This window comes from Taeniopygia guttata, chromosome 11 (assembly GCF_048771995.1).
Source record: "Taeniopygia guttata chromosome 11, bTaeGut7.mat, whole genome shotgun sequence".
Classification (NCBI taxonomy): Eukaryota; Metazoa; Chordata; class Aves; order Passeriformes; family Estrildidae; genus Taeniopygia; species Taeniopygia guttata.
In genome coordinates, this window is record NC_133036.1 from 1527061 (window position 1) to 1544867 (window position 17807).

General features: G+C 36.1%; 1 long non-coding RNA gene across 14 annotated transcripts in view; it reads right to left on the reverse strand.

Annotated features, from left to right (window-relative positions):
* Positions 1-7436: 7436 nt before the first annotated feature.
* The window catches only part of LOC105758733 (uncharacterized), an 80290-nt gene continuing 69919 nt past the window's right edge, over positions 7437-17807 (reverse strand). For all 14 annotated transcript variants that reach the window (XR_012057790.1, XR_012057783.1, XR_012057787.1 and 11 more), the window contains 2 exons: positions 9650-9805; positions 7437-7865 (listed from right to left, as the gene is read on the reverse strand). This is a non-coding gene — a long non-coding RNA (uncharacterized lncRNA). The remainder of the gene's footprint in view (positions 7866-9649; positions 9806-17807) is intronic.

Genomic DNA, 17807 nt, shown 5'->3' on the forward strand with positions numbered 1-17807 from the left:
ATGAGAAGAACTCAATTTGTTAGTCACACATTTTGAAAATACGTTCCTTAGCTATCAGAATCATACATATCCTGTTTTTAAATGTTAAAATGTAAAATTAATCTTAAAACTATGTATCCATAGAACTTATTTGTAATAGAGACATTGTCAGGATAAAAGCTTGTATATTTAATTCCTACCTTTGAATATGTACTGATGAATTAAAATTCCTCCTTTTAGAATTTTCACAGCCATTCATTGAGAACTTTTTGTAAGTTGCTAATCAGACTAACTAGACTTACAGCTGTAATTAATATTTCCTTATGAATAAGGGCTTTTTCCTCAATATCTTCCTTTCATGAAACATTTTGAATCATAATAATGTAGAACAAACTTTGAAACAAAAATGTATGTAATCCCACACTCTCAAGGATAACTAAGATTACAGAGTAATCAGAATGAAGAATCTTTTGGAAAAATCAGTTTTGCAGAGAATTTATTAAAGTGCATCTGTATGAGACATCTTTGGCAAATCAGTGAACACAGTCCATGTAAACAAGCTTTGATCAGCAGTTTCCACAATATCATTATGAACTCCAGTGTTTGCTGTAATGGTATGATATGATAAGTGAAAGGCAGACAAAAACCAATTCATAATTTTCAGATGGAAAATCACAGTTAATTTGTTGACTGAAAAATAACTACATAATTTCAGAGATGATAGCACATAATAAAGTAGGACTATTCTTTTCTGCACTCGCACCTTGAGCCATATTTCTACACAAAAGTCACTTTCTTCCTTTCATCTTCTTATTACTTTCCTGGTAAAGTGACATATTAAGCAGGTATGTAAGTGGTTGGTAATTTTAAAAAGCTGAATATTTAAAAAACTTAGTGGATGACTGATCAAAGAGCTGAATATGAAGAGTAAAGAGTGGGGAGAGAGAGGGTGAATATGCAAAGGAAGCTTTCACATTCAAAGGGGAACAGCTACAAACAGCTACCAAAGGTTGTAGCTCAGTTAATAAAGTTCCAAGCAGAAATTATGTTGGGCTTGAATCAGAGGCTGCCGCTGAGCAGCACCTTACAGCCACACTTCCACCCCCTGCCAGAACATCGTGTCTCTAGGGCTGCTCCACCCCTCACTGGTCCCGTCCCCATTGCCAGCTGCCCTGCCCTGCAGTCTCACCTTCGTGACCTCAGGATTCCAACAAAGGAAAAGCTGGTGAGAAAGACACGTTCTCTTCCCTCCATCTCTCCAGACAGAAACTGTAGCTGATGCTACTGACTCAGAGTTTATAACTGGGAGCAGAGAAGTTACTTTGGCAAACATAAAGGGCTTAATGGAAACTCAGAAACATCCTTCTCCCTCTCACACACAATTTTTTTTCCCAGTTCTATATTCTGTATATACAATATACATTTCTGGCTCAAACTAAACACTGTAGTAGATATTATGTATTTAGAAGATTGCATATAAAAATATTTACTACATTAGGTCTTTCTAGAGCTAGACTGAACGCACAGGGAAAAGAGAAAGACCAGCAGCTCAGCATCTTCCCACAGGCTGCACACCTGGGGCAGATGTCAATGTGGTAGGATCATTCTTGCCCTGGAAACAGGCAGATGGGAGCTGGTTATGTCTCAGATTTGTTCCCAAATTTTTAGTCAGCACAAGCTGAACACAAGCTGGGTAGTGCAGGAAAACAGAGTAACTTTTGGGATGCATTGCAAATGGATCCCTTCAATGAGCATAAGGGGAGCAAGAACACTGACTCAGCTAACTGACTGTCTTGGAAATGCAATTGGAGTCAGGGTCTGGCTATCCAGGTGTAGCTGAAGAACCTCAGAAAAATGAACACTGCTAGATGGAAAATTAAATATTTCCTCAGTAGGAAGCAATTTCAAGTCAAATGAGGTTATGTTGGCTTCTACTGCATCGTAGCCAGGATGCAGGAACCTCTGTCTCCCAATTTGGTCTATTCACAACCAGTTTGATTAGTCACAAATTAATGATTTAGGCACATTACACAACAATTTTTAAAAATCAACAAAATTCCTGTTAACTTCAACAAGACTTCAGTTGAGATATTTAATGTATTAATTAAAACTTAGGTTGGCCAAAAAAAAATCTTCAATAGAACATCTCTGTCCCCATCGGTTTCAAGTGGTTTATTTTTTACCTGAGTTTTGGTATCTTTTCTATGCCATCTGCAACCTTTTTTCTGTAAGTTAGTGTACTTTTGTATCTTCCATTCAGTTCTATTTTTTCCTCAAAGTAATAATTTAATTCAATCTTATCTTCTATACATTTGTTGGTTGTTAAATCCACAAGAGGTTGGGAGGTCTAATTTTGCTACCTTTTTAAGGGACACAGGTAATGTCTCTGCAGTTTTGAAATCTGGCTTGGCTGTTTGTGGTTATATTACACTGCATTTCATTCTAAAAGCAACAGTGTGAACTGAGATTAGATTTAAACTGAGTCTTTCCAAACATCATGAGAATTCTTCTGTCAAATAAAACTTTCATCTTAATTATTCTTAATAATTTCCACTTTGCAAACATAAGGTCCCTTAATGCCTTTGGAAAATGAAGATTATGAGAAAGACACTATAAAAAGATAAATGTCTCATTTTGCAGAATTTTAAATACCTTCTTTCAGATAGTAAATCTAACGTTAATTAATACTAGGGTATAATATTAGATTTCTCTCTTTTATGAAAATCCTGGGTAGAATGTTCCCTAGTGTAGTATTTTCTGTGTTATTTTATATATTGGTTCAAATTTAAAGCCAAGAATATTGATGAAAAATGTCAAGTAACTTATTCAATAGTCAAACAAAGAACTACTGTCACAATTTAATTAATTTTCATTATTTAATTATAGGCTGTGTAATTATAAATTAATTTTTAGTTACAGTCCTTCTGAAATCCTGCTCACCACAGTTCTGAACACACGCATGTAGTTTGAGTATTTGAGCTGGACAGAAATTCCCCAGTTTCTTTAATTTATGACAGCCTCAGTGTGTGTCTGTGTATGCACAAGTCTGTGTATGCAAATGCACAGAGTGCTAATTCAAACACATCAATACCTTTCTTAAGTAATTGTGGCAGCTGCATACCAAGCTAAGCACTGTATTCTAAGATAAACTAATATTATTTTTCCTGCAATACACAATTCAATATGCTAGTTTGTCTGAAACTATGATATCTCTACAAAAAAATGCAGGCAACATTTTTGTTTTGTAACTGTTGCTACTTCCTGTTGTAAGTGCAGAAGGATGCTCTTGGAAAGGAACATGCAGTGGGCTGTGTACAGAAAGGAGAACATGGGCCAACATCCAGACAATAGCAACACAGCAGCTGTACTTCCATGTGGGAAAACCATCACCCACACAATAGTCAACATTTTTTCCTAACACTCATTACATTTATAAAGCCAAACCAGCCCCCATTACAAAATAAACATATTTAAAATTAAGATATTTTTAATATTAGGGATTAGGAAGGATCAAAACCCACCATAAAGACAGGAAAATGAAACTCTCCTTCCTTCCTTTCTGAGTGCTTTTGTGATTAATCTGAAATAAGAGGTTTTTATCAGGGCAATCTTTAGGACATGTTGTTGAAGTTTTCTGTAGCTGTAGCATGGCCTAAAATTAGCTAAGTTGATGTGCATTTTTTACTTCTCCCCACCAAAAAAAAAGAGAGAAACAACCAAAAAAAAAAACAACCAAACAAAACTAAACAACAACAACAAAAAAAAACAAACAAAACAAAAAAACACACACAAAAAACCAAAACTCCAGAAACAAACAAACAAACTACTCCCTCCACAGACATAAGGCAAAAAATAGATAGGGCAAAATAAAGTTCTTTACAAATGGTAATGAAGATTAATGATTTGTCTCACTGTAAAATTATTTCCTACCAAAAAATGACAATAGATAATTTCCTATATTTATATCCTTTATATAAAAAGCTTTTGCAAGTCATATGGCACTTGGGCATCCTTGAATTCCAGAAAGGATGAGTTTGGAATGATCCTCTGGAGCTTGTCTGGTCCAATCCCCCTGCTCAGGGAGGAGTCCTGCAGCAGACTGCTCAGGACCACATCCAGCTGTGGTTTCAATATCTCCAAAGATGGAGAGACTCTAACATCTTTCAGACCAACCTGTTCACTGTTTGGTCTCCTTCACAAGACCTCAGGCTTCGTGACCTGTCTATACAGGCTACTGTGTATTAGCAGCAACAGCAGGTCTGCAGTGAACAGCTCTTTGGGCAGAACACAATATGAAAGCAAAGGTAAATTATGGAAGAGGACAGGATGGGAAGCTGTCTTCAAAAGAAAAAAAAAATACTGTGTAAACTGTAACAGCTATGCAGACTGCTGAAAAGATCTTTAGTTGTGTAAAGCTTTAGGGAAGAAACTCTCATCTCCCTTTCCTGCTCACTCATCTCTAGTTCTGAGTGTTGAACTACCTGAAGGAAATGTAGGTGCTTTTATCAATTTCCTTTGCTGGACATTTTGTTATTCAGGAAGGATAATCGGAGTCCTAAGTTGGAATAAATCTGTACTGCTACGTGGAATGCACAAGGGGAGCATGCAAGATCACCCATGAAGCAGAAGCAGCCTAGGCAAGCCATGGTGTGATACCCACAGCAGCCATGGCATGGCTGGGCTCTGAGCACACAGCCCAGCTGAACTCCACCCTTGCAGACAGAATGTTTTAAGCCATGGCTTGGCAACATTTTTCTCTAAGAAATAATTTACAATCATACTTGGGTAATAGAAATGATATCAAAATATGATAAAATGATTACAACTAAAAATGATCACAACTGCTTCACAGATATGGTAAAAAAATCCAAACTACTAAATGAAAAAAGAATAAATTGAGTCCTTTCTTGTAATTAAAAAAAAAAAAAAAAACAACCAAAACAGATAAAAAAGTTCAATATTAGCTGCTCATTTACAGCTATGCCTCCTTGTCCTCTGGAAAAGAGGTTAACTTCATACAAAACACTGCTTAGATAACTGATGGCATTACTTACATGTGAGAAAAGCAGAGCCCTGTACACAGAGAAAGCTGGTGGAGAGACCAGGGATATGTTAAGGGATCTATTAATTTTGCTAAATACTACTGAGAAAGAACTCAATTACAAGACAAAAAAGTAGCAAAAATTCTGGGAGATAAGTATCTTTAATCTAGTGTGGAAAACCATAACAAGAATTTTGAATAAGACATCCAGTAAGTATTTCAATAGTGAGCGTGATTAACCATTTTAGCTACTGAATGGAGTTGTATCTCTTGGTTTCTATAAAGTGAGCTTGAAAATCTCACAGTATAATACTTTTTTAAATCTTGCTACTTGTGTTTAGTATCAATTGACTGGATGAACTGCAATGGCCTACCAGAAAAGCTGGAGATGACTTTTTATCCCTATTTGGGACTTCTGTGAATTAATGGGCTCCCCAATTTACTGTCCCTACATTAATATTACAGCTCATCACTCTCTCTTTCTATATCTCAATACTATTAAATTGAGTTTATACAAATAAAAATGTGTCCTCAACTTCAACAGCTTTAAAGCATTAGCACTTCCTCTGGCCTACCAACAGACCTAGTTAAGCTCATTGCAGGACTTGGAATAAAAATAGGAAAGCTGAACATAGACATAGTCTCTCATATGGAGTTTTAGCCTAGTTTTTGATTTTCTTTAAAAGAAACACTAAGCACTTGCTATTTGGAATACATTTAAATATGAAGTATTTTAGGCTCCTAACGAGTATGCCACTGAGGTGGAATCACCCAGAAATATGGGCTGGTAGTTATTATCACGTGGCAGTGACTGATTTATTAGCTGTGCAATGAAGGAGCCAAGGTTTGTGTTAGAGGAATAGATTCCTCATTTTTACTTCCACCATCCATCATAGTAGAATCTACTGGAAAATGGAGTACAAATCATTCAGGAATTTACAACAGTCAGTTGAGCTAGTTCTGTGCTATATCATTGTTGGAAGTGAATGCCTTTGTTTTGCACCCTAAGGGCTGCTCATATGCATAAACAGCCCCCCTTTTTCTGTTCTTGAATCACAGTGTCCAGCCAATACAAAAAAGATTATGAGGTATGAAAACCGCACATACCTCCACCACAATAACAAGATCTATACTTTGATTTCCTGGGAAATAAAAATTGTAGCTATACTTCCTGTCAGCCCATTCCTTTGAACGTGTTCTCTTCATAATTTGGATTTTGAATCAAGTTTAAATGGCAGTTAAAAATCGTATGTGGCAGTACACAATGAAATTTAGCTTGACAGCCTGGACATCAAAACTAAAAATAAATGACTTCACATCCAAATAATAAGTAATAACAATGTTAGCCTGCATAAGAATAGCAGGACTGGATTCAAATACAATATTAATTTTAGGGATATGAGTGACTAGGGAGAGACAGAGGCAAAGAAACAAATCCTTCATATAGCAATAGTCTCTTCTTATCCCCCAGGCAACTGGCTGCCTTTCACCTCGGCGGCGGAGCAATTATGTGGCATAATGACTGCAGTGCAAATAAGCAGAGAGATTTTATTAAACCAAATGAGCAAATCATCTGCGTATTATTGCCATTTGATTGACAGTGACAAGTGTCGAGCAGACACGGATGTGAATATGATAAAGAAGCTTGCAGGAAAGCTCTTGATAATGTTACTCTTGATAAAGTTGCTCTGCAAACCTCTCTAAGTAAATAAAGGGGAAAGAATATGATGCATATTAATTCGCATAGTTTGCAACCTGCCACAGGACTAGAGGAAAAGTTGCAATAGGTTCAGCACATGGCATTTCATATGAATTCTAAAATTGCATTTATGAGTCTCATAGACTTTACAATACTATATTAATATTAAAAGTAAAGGTCACTCCACATAACAGTTAAGCTGCCTGAGCTTCAACCTTTATATCAATAACAGACTCGGGCTGGGGGCACGAGGAGGAGGAAAACAAGCGGAATGATCTGAATAAATGTAAAATGTAACTTAGAAAGATTGCTGCCTTTTGCTGGGATGTCCATTTATGCGTCTGTACTTCCAATGGACAATTACATTTCTGACAGGGCTGCTATCAGAATGATTAAATCAATACCTTTCATATGGGAATGTGATTCACTGGCATGGGCCTCCAGGTAGCCTCTGTCACATTAATGACTGCCTTATGACATCATAGCACACACTCCAAAGCTCCCCAGCATGGCAGGCAGCATGCAAGTTTGGATAATTACTTCTGGCACACGGAATGAATTAACCAAGGTGACTGGGAAGCTTTGACAGCAACACCCATGGAAGAAAAGCAGCAGGGATAAAATCTCCTGTGCTGCAACGGCACTAACATCATGAATAAATTTGGGCTTACACGTTGAAATTGCTTTAGTGGATAAACCATGTGATAAATAGATCTCTTTCCTCCACTCCTTCATATTTTTTATTACTTTAAATTTGAATGTGAACAAGCCACAGTGTTATGCCACACTTCAGTGAACATTCTTTTGCCATCAAGTATCATCAAGTTGAAGATTTCCACTCTTTGAAAAAGAATCACAACTGAGAGGAAATGTTCTTGTCACATGAAGTACGCTGTAAAATGTGGAAAGCATTTTTGATTTATGTTGTAATAGTGATTTGAATATCTATTTGGACATATTTCAAAGAGATCAGCTTTGCAAGGTTCTGCATAGCCTGAGCTGATTCTTGTGCTGTGCTTTAACTGTGCAAGGAAACTTCAGCATTCAAGAGTTGACATGCTCAGAATAACTGTAGCCTGATAAAAAAAGACTTAAAGTGTCTTTAACTTACATTTTCCAGGATGAGAGCCCTCCAACTCTAGTGAGCTTCCAAGGGGAAGAATTGAGGAAAAAAAAATAGTAGAATAAAATATTAAGTACCAAATCCATTTACTCTAGTATTTGTTATAATTTGTTGTATAATCCATATGTTATAATAAAAAATTACTTAAACAATTTATATAATTTATTGCTTAAAAGCATCAGATGACCTTATTTCTACAAAAAGGAACTAAAGTATTCAGTAAAACAAGTTAATCGACTAATCTAGTCCAGTTATTGGAAACTGCTTAGTACATTTTTGTTTATATGAAAATTAAAATCAAATTTTCATACAGTTGAGGGATTTTCACTGGTTAGAAGAAAATGTAAAAAAGGATAGACAATACTATCACGCACCAGACAAAAATTGTCAGGGGAAGAATTTTTTATGTTTTAACATTGTTATTTCTGGGCTGGGAGCTGGTTTAATTATTTGAATATAATTTTTGACTTTTTTTTTTCTTTTTGATAAATATGTTTAAGAAATATTACATCCTAGCAATTCCTGAGTGCCTGATATTCTTCAAATTAGTATCCAGTTGTATGCATTCTGGTAGTTAAATATGAAAGTAAATACTCTGGTTCCCACATTTGGATCATCTTCAAAACCTAATCCCTGATATGCAACATTTTTTACCACAAAGCAGATAAACAAGTATCTAAATTAGTTTATCTAAGAAGTCTAAACCATTTAATCCTAAAATTAAACTTTTCATATAGAATCAAGTCTGAGATTTTACAATGAAATTAATTTTTAGAGTCTAGATTTTAAATATGAAGTAAAGTATTTGATATTTAAACTAAATATTAACTATATAAAACAGTTTCAGGATTTAGCCTAAATTATTTATGAGGGTTCTGGTGTAAATTATAATCATATCACTACTGTCACTTCCAAAATAGTGCATGTTATGTTATAAAATGCAAAATTTCTTTTAAGAGACAATTTAGAACCAAACACCATTAGAAACAAAAATATTAATCATGTATTCAAAGTTAACTGACACAGTGATGTCTGCTGAGATGATAGAGAGTGGATTTGAGAACACAGTGTTAATTTTTATCCATTTTATTGGAATGCTGCTAATTGCATGCCAAAAAAATACTTAAAGTAATTATAGAATTTTAAAGTCTGGAAATTTTTTAAAACATCATACTAATCTGTTTTCCTGTTTCCACCACAATGTGGAGAGATATTAAGCTGGAGTACAAAAGAGTTTCTAGATTTTGCTAATCCTTGCAAAAAACCCAAATTAGTATAAAATTGAAGGCTTTTGTATTTTTATTCTGTCATTTCCATCACACTTCAGATAAAGCCCCTTTTGTCCAGAGTGGTGAAACACCTTCCACTTCTAGTGCATGGCTGGATCTGCACATGGCCCTCCTTAACCTTCAGGCATCTTTAGCATTGTCAGCAAAATGCTGGGTGTGCACATCTTCCACTGAAGATTTACGTAGTGCAACACAACACCCTCATTTTTCTCAAAATTTAGAAAGGGAAAGTTCCCAAAGTTTTTACAGTCAGAAAAATAGGACCAAGAGGATGAGTGAATTCTATGTAAGCCTCCTTACTTCTTTGTAAAAATATCATGATCCACTAAAAAAAAAAAAAAAAAAAGGAAGCTATCTGTGATTATAGTGGAAACTGGAACATTTTTCAGAAGGCAACACAAATCTGTTCACTGTGAGAAAACAATTCAATTTTATTTAAAAAAATCACATGTCTGTATATCCTATGCAAAATGACTATGGATAGGCAAGGGGTAAATGAAGCAAAACCAGACATTCACCTCGTCATGGCTCCTGGGCTGTTTAAAAAGTTGACTGACTTTGCAAGCCTGCTTCTAGGGGTATGCAAATGTCAGGTAGTTCTTTGGGGACACAGGCTTCATCCCCTGCTTTTGTGGGGCCAGAATTGATTCTCAAGTGTAGTAAGATTGACCATCCTGGAAAGAAAGAAAGAAAAAAACCTCATTCAAACAAAGAGAAGACAAAATTCAGACCATTATCTGAGAGACCCAAGTCCTTAAATTGTGCAGCCAGTAGCGTTCACTGACCTGTCTTTGTATCATTACACTCTCATCTATCTTATTATTTTAGCACAAAATTTATCACAAACAAAAATTTTCTGGGACTGGAAAATAATTATTTACAAGGCTGAAATATGAATAGGAAAAACATTTTACCTTTATTTTATAAAAATATTACCTCTTAATTATTTTCAGGGATCCTTTGAGGCAGATAACAAGATGTTATAATAACCACTATCATAATGTTTTCCTAAAGTAATACTTCAAACCTGCATGTGACCTATGCAATGTTTAAATAGCCATGCAAAGCCTAATTAACTTTTTATTAAATGTCAAATATATCTTCAAATGATCCTTTTTTTTCTGAAAAATAAAATTGATTTGCTCAAAAAGTAATTATGAGTAGATACTTACCTTAAGAAAACACGAACATTAGTGTTATTTTTCACACTTACTATTCACACAATTAGGGAAGCATTTATGTACATATTGAAGAGCAGGCATGTGCTAGCTAAGTGCAATTTCAAATTTCTCTTCCAGAAAACCTGGAGGATGTGAGCAATTGTGGGCTAAACCAAAATGTTTCTGGCTATACATTTCTATAACCTAATTCATGGCTCTAGAGGTAAAGAGCCCAGATCCCTGCACATCTCAGTAAAAGTACAGCAAAAGCCAGCCACAACTTACCAATGTATCTGGCTCCAGATTCCTAATATTTTATTTAGGCAAAATCTTTCATTGTTCTGGAGTTCTTACAAAGCTTCTTCAGCAATCCCAAGCAATCAGTGCACTATTACTGGCCTTGGCTATGGCTGGAAATAAAATTGATTGTGCTAGGTTGCATCCAAAATAACCTAGTTTTAATAAAAAAGTCTGAAAGAAAGTGTAGTAAAAGAAGTACTAAATTGGTGTTAGAGAAAACTACATGTTGAACTGGACCTGGCCACTAAATCCTGGCCTGGATTCAGCTTCTCTGGTAATATCAAAGCAGGGCAGCATTTGACAGAGTTCTAGCAGTAGATGGGAGAACTTGGCTACTGTTATGTAGATAAGATAATTAGATACCAAAGTCATTTTTAAATGGCCTTTCTCACCATAGAGGCTGAAGCTGTTCTCACTCACAGTTTGTGGACTGATCTTGGCCACAAGAAGATGGAAATATAAATACATTTCAAGTTATTTATGCATCATACTATCCAAGCTTAGGATCACATGCTATCAATCATAATCTGCATTATTATGACAGTCTGTCACCTTGCTGTATTCATTGTGAGAACTAAGAATTATGTCTATAATAACAAAAAAATTGCCATTGAAAAAATAACATAGAAGCATTCAAACCAAATCTTCCACTGCACTTCAAAAATAAGGAGATATTAGACAGAGGAGGCACTGACACAAATTCCTCTGTGGGGAGGATCACAGTATTTGTTAAAGTAGGCAACAATTTAGAATTAAAATAAAAACACTAAACAAAAACAAATTAAACGACACTTTAGGCAAATAGTGTTCATCTGTTCTGTGAACTGTAGCTCTACCTCAGCTCCAGGGTGTTCAGTAACACCTGGTGATCAGTCATGAGCAGCTGTGGGAGTCCAGGGCTTCCCTCTGGCTGCCCTGGAGGGTCTGGGACTCTGGCAGGGGGTCAGGAACCCGCCTGGACAGAGCCCCCAGAGACACTGGCTGTGATCTCTGCCCATGGAAAAGAGTTTTCAATCTTACAGGATGAATTACAAGCTCTGAGTGTTTGATTTAAGTAATAATTAAGGGTGGCACAGGTGCAAAAGTAAAATTTTAGGATAAGGGGTCCAAAGGGGACAAGCTGGAGGAAATTGGGTGTGTCTTGTCCTTCTTCTTCATGCCCTCCATGTTTCACTGTGGTGTTGGCATTTTTCTATTGGTTTAGGCTGGGGACACACTGTCCAACGTAGGTGACAGATATTGGCACGTTATTGTAAATCCAGCACAGGTAGTTTGTGGTATTTAATGTTTGTACCATCCCACTGAGGGCAGAGCCCCACACGCTGCCCTGCAGGACAGAGCTGCGGCAGGGCAGCAGAACATGTTAGAGATAAACAGAATAAACAACCTTGAAACAGCACAGACCAATTATGGCTTCTTCTTTGGCAGCGGGGCAGAAAGACAGAGATTTTATACAATCTCAGAATCATCAATACCACAGATTCTGACAAGTAGCTTCTGTTTTCCATGAAAATCTAGGAAAGAAAAAAAGGGAAGTGCTGGGCCAAGGGTTGCCTGTTAGCTCAGGGGGTAGAGAGATGTCACCTTCTGGGAGTCCCGTTGTTCCGTGCCAGGAGTGGGGCAGGCTGCAGCAGAGCGAGCCCGGGCAGCACAGCCCTGCAGCACGCCCTGGGCACAGCGCCCGCTGCAGCAGAGCTCACGGGCCACTGTAAACCAAACCCCTCTGGAATTCACCCTGCACAGCACAGAACACTCTGTACAACTAAAGCTGTCATAAAACAAACCATCAGATTGTCTCTCAGTGCTTTCATCTGTCCCGTTAAAATAAACACCTTTAAATGTAAGAATCATCATTTAATGAAAACCCCCTCAACCATAACTAAATACATTAGTCACTCTCCTAGAACCTATCATTTATTTTGGTGCATTCTGTGATACCAACACTATTGCACTTCAATAGGCATGAGATTTTTCTATATTATTATTTTTGAAAAGAAAATACAAGGTTATCAAATAGGACTTTTGGTAAAGTAGGAAAGCTAAGAACTCAACTGCACAAAATATAAACAACTGGCTCTTTTTTAATTAAATGGTAAATATTTGGGAAAAAAGGACTAGGGAAACAAAGGGATAAATACATGGCTCAAAGTTTCATTAAAAAGTACGCGGAGTTGTAGAATGGACACTCATTATTGCTGGAGGTATTCTACCTCCAGCAAAAAAACCCCACAAAAACAAAAAAGCAACAAAATAAAACAAAACAAACACAAACAAACAAACAAAAAACCCCACAAAAAAACCCCAAACAAAACAAAAGAAAACCCTCCAAAATATAAATTAAACCCAAAAAATCCACAGTGGGAGATATTGTGAGATAGCAGAAATCAAACTGATTGTGTGTGAATCTCAGCATTGTCCCTGTATCCCTTTGGGACACAGGTAAGATCTGTGCTCCATCTCTCAGGCACAGTCAGACTCCCTGCTCTGCCCAATAAACCCCTTCACAAACTGCCCAGCTTGTGGGATGATAACTTAGACAAGTAAATCCCGTTTAAATAATTCCATGTCAACATATTAAACTTGTGTTCTGTACCAAACCCCCCTAACTATTACCAGTAATATCTCAAAAGCACTGAAGTAGGTGGTTTGGAATAACAATAAAAGGGTGTTGGATTTTTTTTCTTCCTTTAATTCAAAGCCTCAGAAGGAGGAAAACATGCCTCCAAACCAATGAACATGCAAGTCTACTAAGCCCAGCATATGCTCAGCCAGTGGATGCATTTCTGTTGCTCATGGTGGCACCAGAAGTTACATGTTGTATTTTTCATCCTCTGCAGTGGTAATTTCTTGGTCATTTACCTCCTCAATAATAATGTTTAGCTGAGTAAAATAATGCTTTAGGCTTTAAGTCTTAAAGGCTCTTCCCCCTTTGCCCCCCTCAGTAGGATGACTGATTTCAGCCCTTTAGAAAAATAAGCTTACTTATGAGACATTAGTGGCATTATTGCCTCCTTTAATATTCGTGACAGTCTCCAGCAAATGTATCACAAGTTGGCATTTATTAGTGCTAGGCACAAGTAAGGGGCATGTTATTTGATTTGAATAACAGCTTGGAGCTACAGTTTGAGTCCAGAAATATATTAGTCAGAAACAATCTCATTTAATAACACAGAAACTAATAAAAGAAAAGTATTCCAACTGATTCAAAATTGAATTTATGAATATTGCTTAGCAGGATTAATGATCAAAAACTGAACCTGTTTGTCATGTTATAACAGAGTTTTCGATTTAAATGCAAAACTAGGAGTCAATGAGTCCAATGGATTGTATATTGCTTTGAAGAAAACCAGTTCATTTTACACATAAGCTTTGAAATTGGCAATAAACTTTAATTACAGGGTCAGATAATCAAATTATAATCAAATAGCCTCACATAAAATCTGTGTTTGAAATTAATGAGATACAATTCTACTAGTCTGTAATATTGTACCTCTGAAACTTACTAAAAGACATTTCATTTTCATTTAAAAGTCACCTTAAGGACTTCTCCCTCAATTTCTTCTGCATAGCTCAATTTTATTTGGAAATGTCTCATTTTCAGACCACACATTTCTAAAGATTTTTGCATATGGAAACATCATTTGTTGCTCCACAGATTTTTTTTATTGATAGTAAGAATTTTAATATAGCAATATTAGAAATCTCTCAAGCAGATGCATATTTATGCATTTTTAGAGAAAGCTGCAGTTTGGATAATAAAGCTGTATAGTTGTTCAAATGCACATAATTATTAAAATTTTCATTTAAGATGAAATTTTTGATGACTGATCTTAACTTGCAAGTGCAAGCATATATGCTAATGTACACTACTGCATAATCTATTTCTTTCTGTGTATACAACCACGATAATTTCTCCCTGCATGTCTTACCTTATTTGGAAGAAGAAATATATTTTATATTTAAAACAAAAGATAGGAAGAATAAATCCAAACCTGCTGTGGCTTTCTTAAAGGTTTGCTGCTGTGTGGCTTGAGGCAAGTCATATTATATTTTATAGCTACAATTTCTCATGAAAAATGGCAGTTACAGCTTCAGTGCAACTTCACTGGGCTTATCATAGGATCTTATTAATTGTATAGTGATTATCAAAATGAAGATGCAAAATTGTTGGATAGATAATGTCAAACCTCATTAAACATGCAATGGTAAAAGTACAGAAAAAGTCAAATACTTCTAAAGCAATAATTCTACTCGATGGCAATACAAGTGATTGATAACACACAATGTAATTAAAAAAGAATCTATGCCTTGTACTGAAGTACAATTTTAAAATTTTACTATTAAGCAAAACATTTTTACTTAAAAAAAATCAAGTTATTCTAAGTTTAAAAATAACAATTGCCAAAAATAACTATTTAATACAACTTGTCATCTGCTTAGATGGACTACAACGATGAAAACAAGATCCTTGCTCAACAAAATCACCACTTAATAAGCTTGGGCAGGGACTAATATAGAGCAGTTAGCACATCTCACTTAGGCCCCAGTGGGGCACTGTAATGTGGGTACCTCCATTTGCCAAGAACTAAGACCATTCACCCACTTTCTTAGTGTACAGCAGCATCTCTTCCTGTGTTCATGCCCTAAAATTCAATACTTTTTTTGGGAGCACACAAATGAATCTCTAGAAAGTTAAGGAAACATTACAACTGCTTCTGTTGATTTCTCCCATGTAAAAAGTAACAAAGTCAGCTCTTTTGAATCACAACAGAGATTTTAAAGAAATTGTCACAGTTGCTCAAAATTGTTAATATCACTGATTATTACAGGTGATACTGTGGATATTAACTACTGAGACAAGGTAGGAGCTTCAGTCATTCATTGTTCAGTCTTGTCTGTCCCAGAGTATGCTTGAGAACATGCATCAGACTTGGGAGAGTTTTAAAATCCCTGAACTTCCTAACACCATGTGTGAAGTTATTTACAACTTCACCCATCTCACCATTACCAAGTTTCTTGTCTTTCATGAGTGTGGTCTTCTTTCTGTCACTCAGTATTATTAAAGGCAGAATTTACTTCTGGTTTCTAATAAGCATGGTTAAAATGTACACATTTTACATGGTATCTCCATCTGCCACAGACACAAATGGCTTTTGGCTACAGCCATTGTAAACCTTTGTCTCCTTTATTTTCTGTATATGCATTTAACCACAAAAGATCAATTACAGTCAAACTTCTGTCTATAAGACACTTGACTGGAAATGAGGGAGAAGAATATAAGAATACTAAAATTATGCTTCCACTGTGGCATCAATATGAATTCAAAGTAATACTATCAAGCTCAAACATGCAACTACTTTAATTCTGGTTGACATCTCCATATCATAATTTTTTTTTTTAAACTGGATTTTTTAAAGCTTTGTGTGTTTCCCCATCTCTCTCAGTTTCTGAGAGTTTTATTTCCTTGCAGAGGACAAAAGCCAATAACAGAAAATAACAGCTTATCTAGTAAACATCTAAGCTGCAAACAACTCGAATTGAACTTGACAGGTTAGCACTTCAAGACAACAGGTCATGAGCAGAAATGAAACAAGAGACAAAGTCAAGGACTGGCCCTGCTCACGAGACTTTTATGAATCCATTTGCACAGCAGCAGTTCCCTGGATGCTTTGCAGAAAGGAGAGAAAGTCCAGTCAAACACTTTACGTGTCAAAGCCTGAAACATGTTCAGATGGATGGTTTGCACTCTGACAGTGACAAGGTTTTGAATTGTCACACAGGCTCTTTTGAATCATGCTGTCTAAATTGGGAATTCTGATTAGAATCAGCAAGATAACTGAAGTAAAAAAAGTTTTCCTACTTTTTCCAACTCCAGCCTCTCAATTTTCAGCATGCAGTAAAATTAACTGATTTAGCATTAACATTATAGTTACCACAAGCTAAATATTAACAACAGTTTATGGGATATAGAATTTGCTAAGAAATAAAGCTGGAGGAGAAAGGATTTGTGAAGATTTCACCTGTATCATGGTGATCAGGTGAAACTACAGCTCTGTGCAGGGACTGTCACACACTGTAAGAACAACCTGGAGGTTACAGGCAACTCTCTGTTTGCCAGTTGAAGAACACCAACTTGTTCATTCTGTGCAACATTTCTTTAGCTTCAAAGTCGTGAGGGTTTTGTCACATCTTCTGACTTTTACAGGAAAACACATGTTTTGGATAGGAATTCCAATTCTTTCTTTATGAACACTATTCCAAGTTGTCACTATTCGACATACTATTGCCCGCCCCCCTTTTTTTAACCTCAGTTTTGAAAAAACATACAAGTAAAAAAACCCCACCAAAACCATTCCAATAACCAAAACTTTACAAACCTGCATTTGTTTCCATCTGAAAAGAACCAGATGCTGAAATCAGGTGTTTTTTCCCTTTAATCCTGTATTTTTAAAGAATGTTCCACAGTTTTGAACAGATGGAAATTGTTTCTTTGCTTCTTGCTTCAAAGTCTTTCTTAGTCAGCACATCATACAACCATTGTATTGAGGAAATTTTACTGAAATCCTTGTTACCACATCATCTATTCCTTATGAACAACTCCTAATAAAGCCTTGGGACTCAAGATATCCCATCCATTACTTCTTATATGTGTGTATCAGCATTTTAATGGACTCCTCAAAGGAGTTCTGCTTTTCTTTCTCCTAGGATTGTCAAGTCATGCTTGGAAGCATTACACAGCTAAGAGTCCTTATCTGCTGCAGTGCTTTAATTCTTGCAGAAATAAACATGATTTTTATCTTCAGGTTTAATACATAAACCAAATTATTTTATTTCCTTTTTAGGAACTTCACCCACAAGAATACTGTTTTTTCTGGTTACTACCAAAGACTGCATGAAACCCCTTGAGGGAATTTGCAAAGGCTACGTCTAAGTTCTCCAGATTTCCTCTCTCTAGCAAATGATTCCATTGAAAAGGTGGTCCTTTAGGGTTTGGCTAAATTCCTGATCTGAGTAATTTTGCAAACAACCATTTACTAAAACAATATGTCTTTCACCTCAGCCAAGTGCAACCAGCTTCACCTTGCTTCTTATGGGCTATTTGGCAAAAATGTTGAGTTGCAAGGCTGTGAGAGCCTCTCCCAGGTCCCAGCATAATGCGCAAAATGCCAAAGTTCCTGCAGTTCAACAGCTTAAAAATCACGTTCTCTCTTTATCT